The sequence below is a fragment of the Belonocnema kinseyi genome, chromosome 5 (assembly GCF_010883055.1).
Source record: "Belonocnema kinseyi isolate 2016_QV_RU_SX_M_011 chromosome 5, B_treatae_v1, whole genome shotgun sequence".
NCBI lineage: Eukaryota > Metazoa > Arthropoda > Insecta > Hymenoptera > Cynipidae > Belonocnema > Belonocnema kinseyi.
The window spans coordinates 125,937,437-125,944,494 of record NC_046661.1 but is presented as its reverse complement, the minus strand read 5'-3'; positions in this window follow the sequence as shown (position 1 = coordinate 125,944,494).

Here is a 7,058-nt window from a genome sequence, read left to right as displayed (position 1 = left end):
GAGGGAGCTCTTCTTAATATTTTGACACCAAAATCATGTCGATACACCTTACCGACTGCGAGTAAAGCCACCCACGCTTTAACTTGACAGACTGTATTTTCACTAATAACAAATTAGTGGTTTTCGAGTAATCCTTAGAATTTAACTTTACTCGAATTCTTCTGTATAACGACAGGGTTCAGTATGAACAAAATGTTTGACAGATTTATGATATAAAGAACCTTAATAATATAAGAAAATTAGAAATAAATAAACTTTATCATTCTTACTTTTCACAGTTGAAAAATTTTGTTGATTGTGTAGGAACAATGAAGTCATTAAAAGACACGAAATTCAGAAGCCGGGCTTCAGAAGCTTGACTTCTGAACTTCTGTCTTCAGAAGTCATAAGACAGATTATTGACTGAAGAGTTAACTTTTCAATCCGGAAATATAATTTGGTTATCATGAAAGTTAATTTTTTACCAAATATTTTGATTTTCTACCAATTTGTTGAATTTTAATGAAAAAGGACGAACTTACTAAAAAACAACTAAATTCTTAACCCGGAATTTTTTCAAAAATAGTTTATGTGTAAAACAAGTAGTTAATTTTTCAACCAAACAAATAAAAAATGTCAGCAGAGTAGTTGAATCCTCTACCAGAAAAGATTCATTTAAAATAAAGTTGTAGAACTTTTGACAACAAATGATGAATTGACCAATAAATATCAATCTTTAACAAACAACATAAATTTTAAACAAGAAATAATAATTTTTTTACTTAAAATGTCAATTTTCAAGACAAAAAGAAGTTACATTTTTATTTGAAAAAATGTATTCACAAGATTTCCACCTACGAATCAAATGATCAACAAAAAAAATTAACAAAATTATTTTAATTACTTAAATTTTGATTTGAGAAGTCAATTTTTAATTTTCGAAAACAAATTTTCTGCATAACAGTTAAATCTTATACGAGGCATTCTATTTTATAACAAAATGATAAATTTTTAATGCAACTGTTGAATTGTCAACTAAATAATTCAATTCTCAGTCATAAAATTTAATTTAAAACCAAAAACTAATTTGTTACCAAAAAGTGGAATTTTCGAACACAATACGCACACATGCATAAATTAAAAACAAAAATTTGCAATTAGAAATATTAATTTTCCAGGAAAAAAAGTCAAAGTCTTAACAAACTATATGAATATTCAACCAGGTAGTTTAATTTACTACTAAATTGATCACATTTTTACCAAAAAAGGCAAATTTTTACAAAATACATGAATTGCAAACGAAGAAAAGATTTAACAAAAAGTGGAATAGATAAATTTTTAGTTAAAAAGATGAATTTGTCCCTGAGCAAAGAACGAATTATGTACATAATATTCGAATTTTCAAAGAAGTAGTTAAATATTAATCCAAGAAAATCACTTTTCTACCCAGAAAAGTAAACTACCTAAATATTAAATTAAACAGAATAATTGTTTATCAAGAACAAAATTGATTATTTAAAAATTATTTAAAATGCTGCCCAAAAATAATATTCCTTAACTAAAATGGTGTTCCCTTAGTTAAAAATAAATGTTTAACAAAATTGTTAAATTGTCGACAAGATAGTCGAGTTTCTACCAGTTCAATTTTTCAATCAAAAACAAATTTCTATAAAGTATTGTTTTTCAATAAATAAATAATATAATGATAAATAAAATAATAAGTAAAAATATACAAAAGAATTAAAAATGATAAAATAATCAATTATAATAAATTAAATATAAATAATTAATAAATAAATAGGAATCCCCATAATTTAGAGACCAATGAATAACATAAATTACTGTAGGTAATTTATGGTTTTTAGAAACAATACGATAAGACTTGAAAGTAATGAAAATTTTTTTATCTAGGATAATACATGCTTTACAGGATGAAAACCATTATTTTTAAAATTTCATTATTTTTCCTTGACCATCTGATTTTCCCTGACCTTTAAAATTCATATACGACCATTTTACTATGGTAAAATTTTTAAATAGGAACTTTTATAAACGAAATAAAGCAATATTTCAGATAAAAATTTAAAATTTTATCAGAAAATAACTTTGCTGTCATAAAAGATGACTTTTTAAAGAAAAAAGTGTAATTAACATTTAAATCAAAAGAGTTGAAATATCACTTGAAAAAAACACTTATTTTAAAACCAAAAGGACGAAATGTCAATAAATAAAAATTGTTCAAACATGCAACAAAAAATGATCACCCAATTGTTGAACCCTCAAACCAAAATACGAATATTTTCTACTGAAATTAAATTTTAACCAACAGTGTGAATTCGGAGCAAAAAAAATAATTTTCAACACAATAGTTAAATTCTCAAACAAAGCGGTAAATATTCATTTAAAACAAAGCAAGCATCAGTTTAATTCTTATAAAAATAGTTAAATTTTGAATTAGAAAGTATCCATTTTTAGTGAGAAAAAGTTCAACTTTCCACCAAAGGGATGAATTTTCAACTAAAAAAATTTGTAAACAAATTTTTGGTACAATTACCCGGATTATTATCACGTGTGTTTTTGTTCATTAATGTTCTGCAAATGTATAATTTAAATTTTTCATTAAAAGATATCTGGTTTGTGAAAATTCATCATTTCTTACTAGAGGATTCAACTCGTTTCCCCCAGGGGCTTTTTATGAAAAATTCAAGTATTTGATTACAAATGTACACCTTTCAAAACGTTAATAATTGAACATTTAAAATTCGCAATAACTGAATATTTTTCATATCAATTTCTCAGTTTCTCAATGGCTTTCTACTATGTACTTAGCTGTAGATGTAAATACTTTGTTTTTAAAATTCTTTTTTTTTTAATTTATCTTTTTGGTAAAAATCTAAATATTTCGTTGAAAATTAATTTTTTCCTTCGGTTGAAGATTTATCATTTTCATTGAAAATTCATCTCTTTGTTTTAAATTCTAAGTGCAGTGCCAAAGAAAGTTTGGGTATGTTATAAATATCTTGATTATTTTATCGAAATCGTTGAGTGTATTTGTTTAAACAATTTTTGTTAAAATTTTATTTTAATTCTCTCTGTAAATTGTTTCCAAAAATTGCTATTTTTAAGAGGTAAACCTCCAGATAGTAATTTGTTAATTAAAATTGTTTTAGGCCAACCATTATCATAATTTTTCCTAAAATTATTGCAAAACCTATACCTACCATAAATGAGATTAATTATTATTTATAGATTGTTTTTCTTTGTATTATAATAATTGTTATAAATAAAAACCGGCATGTACATAACTGATTAAAAAAATTTACTTTTTCAAATATTGTGAATCACCTTTGCATTATTACAAATACTTTAGAACTTTCAAAAGTCATATGAAATTCTTAAAAGTTCTTATAAAATTTAAGAAATTCTTCGCAACCCCAGTAATTTTTTTTTTTTAATTTTCTGAAAACCCGTTAAAATTTTTATGGTACTAAGTAAATAAGTATTAAATAGTATAAATTGTATTTGGCGCCTTTTTCTCAAGAATAAAATGTTTAGTGCGTCTACAATGCACTGATGTCGCCACAATCTTTACAGTCCAAAAATTTCCGTTAATGTGATGTGTCTATGTATCTTGTGCACTCTGCTACTCATTGTTCTTCTTTGTGCCGATAACTTCACAATTTAAGTTATCTCTAACGACAAAATAAATTGTAATAAAAAAGCATCTCCTTTTCTATTTTGTTTGTTTTTTGACCCCTTCTTTTTGTAGCGGGTCATGTGTGTGTTTTTCAGTCAAACCGATCAACCAATATAGTATTAAAATGATGTCCAACATCTACTGTGCACATAACCTATCACACGATGTATTTCGCAATCGTTTAACGATGGTGACACTTAAAAGCCAGTCTGTTGACATATTTCCATGCATCACATTTTGGTTGAATCAACTTATGAGTGCACGTAACCCTCATTTGGTATCAAATGTGCCAATAAGAACGAGATAAATATGACATACATGTATGAGAAGTTTGTTTTCATAATTATTATTTTTTGGTCATGCCTTCATTTTGTTTTTCCTAAACGTTTTGACTGATGATTGAAGTCATCGTTCAAGCAGATCAACGGCTACTAGGTCCACTAGAAGTTCTCAAAATCGCTCACGTAGTCGATTTCATAGGCTACGGTATTATGACAATGATTATTATGAGATAAATCATAGTCCTCCACGAGAATTTGGTGGTTGTTCGTCTCATCAAAGTGAATTTCTAAGTCTTCAAGATTTTAGTGAAAGTGTTGAGGTAAGTCTCATGGAAATTGATTCGGAACAGCCTCCACAAGATAAATATGGCGCTAACTTGAATCCTTTTGGAGATCTATCTTCCACAGACGATAATGACATCACAGTTACTAAATCTGGAGGGGGGGGGCAAAAATGACTGTGGAACCTCCTGAACAGGCGCCAAGATCACCAAAGCATGAATTAAATGTAGAGTTTCTAAAAATTTGTGGAGAGCGTACTTACCCCAGCAGTACATAACCATTCGCAGATATCTCGGAAGAAATTATTTTTTAAAAGTTCTTTCGCCTGAAAAAGAAAGTCCTTGTTGAAAACCTTCCCTCTACTAATTAATTGTATCCTAACGGACACGCCAAGATTAAATTTGGAGGGTAAGGCTGCTTTGGACAAAATTTAAAAGCGGTTTGTTGAAACGAAAGAAAAAATCACAGCCTAACTCGTTGGTGTGGGAAAGTCCATAGACTTGATACTAAAATTTAATCCACCCGGGAAACCACAGTATCCGCAACAGCTTAATGGTGTCATGAGATTATTAACTGATCTACAGCATGACGAAACGGCGATTCGCAGAAGTTTGATTCTGAAAAATATAAAAGCTTCTTTTAAAGATACTCTAAAGTACTTGGCGCCTGACCAATGGTTGCTCGGTAAAGATTTGGGTGAAAAATTGAACAGGACCAGATTTCAATAAACTACAATGGCTCGTCCTTCCGAAACCAACACGAGTTTCCAATTTTCTAGAGGGACAAGCTTACCAAGCGTACACCGTGGTCGGAAGTCAATTTCACGAGACAGGAATCATTATCAGAAGCAAATCAAACGAATGCATAGGAGAAAAACTAGAGATAAGTCAATTAGCAGAGGGATTAGCTTTTTTGCATCAGAATGGCCAGCTTTATCGTCTAATAAAATCACCCTTAGCTGGATATGAAATACCGTTTACCTCTCCAGAAAAACAAGAAATACAACCTCTCGAACCCTGTTGGTCTATGCAAAATGAACAGCTGATTCGAAAAAAAGTTCATATTTTTTTGTACAAGGGTGTCTTACAGAGTTGTGAACCTGTTTCTGGCACATTCATCGCAAAGATTTTTATTGTGCCAAATCGAGATAAATCACAAGGACTAATTTTAGTTTGAAAGTTACAACATGAGTTAATTGATACTAAATATTTTAAACGTTAAGACGGGAAGGCTGTTAAACGAATCTCGACTCCTTTTGTCGCATGCCAGCTACAGATCTGAAAGATGCATAGAATCTAATTCGAGTTTAAAAGTAACAGAGGATTTAATTGAGATTCACATTTGAAGGTGTCCTATGTGAGTACACTTGTTTACCTTTTGGGCTAAATAGGGCCCCATACACATTCACCAAATTAATGAAACCTGTTATGATGAAGCTCAGGAAAAGTGGATATTTTTCTATAATTTATCTGGATGATATACTTTTACCTGGGGCTTCATATGAAGATTGCCTGAAAAATGTTTGAGAGACACGTAAATTAATTAAAAGTTCAGGATTCATAGTCAACGAGGAAAAAAGTCATAGGATACCCTCTACAAGTTTCAGGTTCCTTGTATTCATTTATGGTTCTTTAGAAATCACAATTGAACTCCCAAAAGATAAAGAAGAAACAACTAGTTGAAAAGTTCATGAAATTGAGCAATTGCATTATTCGAGATTCCTTAGGTCTCATAGGAGCCTTAGGTTCATGTTGTGCATCATTGAAGTACAATTGGGTGCATATTAAAAACTTTGAAACACGAATTTTATGCAATAAAGGTTAATAATAGTAATTTTGAGGAGCGCATGTCACTCTTAGCCGATTTACAAGTAGATTTACAATGATGGAAATCAAGAATTTCTAACACAGTATGCTCTATTATGCAATTCAAATCTAAAATTAAGTTTTTCACAGATTCTTAATATCAATTATCTGGGGGAATTATCAGCATTTTTTGGTTTGAAGTGCTTTGCAGGCGGTTATAAACCGTTGCTAAGGCAGGGGCAGATGTGCCATGAACTGAGTCCAATTCATTTTTTATCTCATATGGAGTTAAACCCTTTAAATGAAAATGTTTAATTACCGCTCTGAACTCGTTTTTTCCATTTTTCTTAACGAACAATTTTTTTTTTTCAATTGGTTATAAAAAAACGTAAACTCAGAAGATGTGGACTGTGACTGCACCATATATCTAGTCGAGAGTGGTGCTGACTGAAAACAGATGATTTGGAGCGATTCGCGCGCCATCTGTTGGTCATTCTAAGGACTTATTGAACTACCCTCGTACCTTTTTCGAACTCTTCTGTGAGGAATTTTAAAACCACTTTTTCAGAGAATTGTTATATTACTTGATGGACGAATCTGACAAGGATGACAACATGATGGCGATTACCTCTTCAGGCACATTCCTCAGTTTCAGTGCCTCCCGGACAGAACCATCGTCTTTAATTTTTCGTAAAACAAGTAAGATTATTGGAAAATGTGTAAAGGCATTGAAAAAATGTTTGCTCCAATCAAAGCCGAAAGCACCGACCGCCGTGGACCTAGGATCCTTTACCCAAAGAATATAAAGTTTACATTTTGCATTTGTCCTTGTTGCAAACAAGTCTATTTCCGGTCTGCCAAACTTGTTTATTATGTTCTTGAAGGCACATTGTGACAAAGAATACTCGGTTTCTGGTTGGAGAATTCTAGACTTAAAATCGGCTTCGACATTATCCTTTGAACGGATGGAAGATGCGAAGATAAGATATCCCAACTTCGCATCTTCCATCCGTT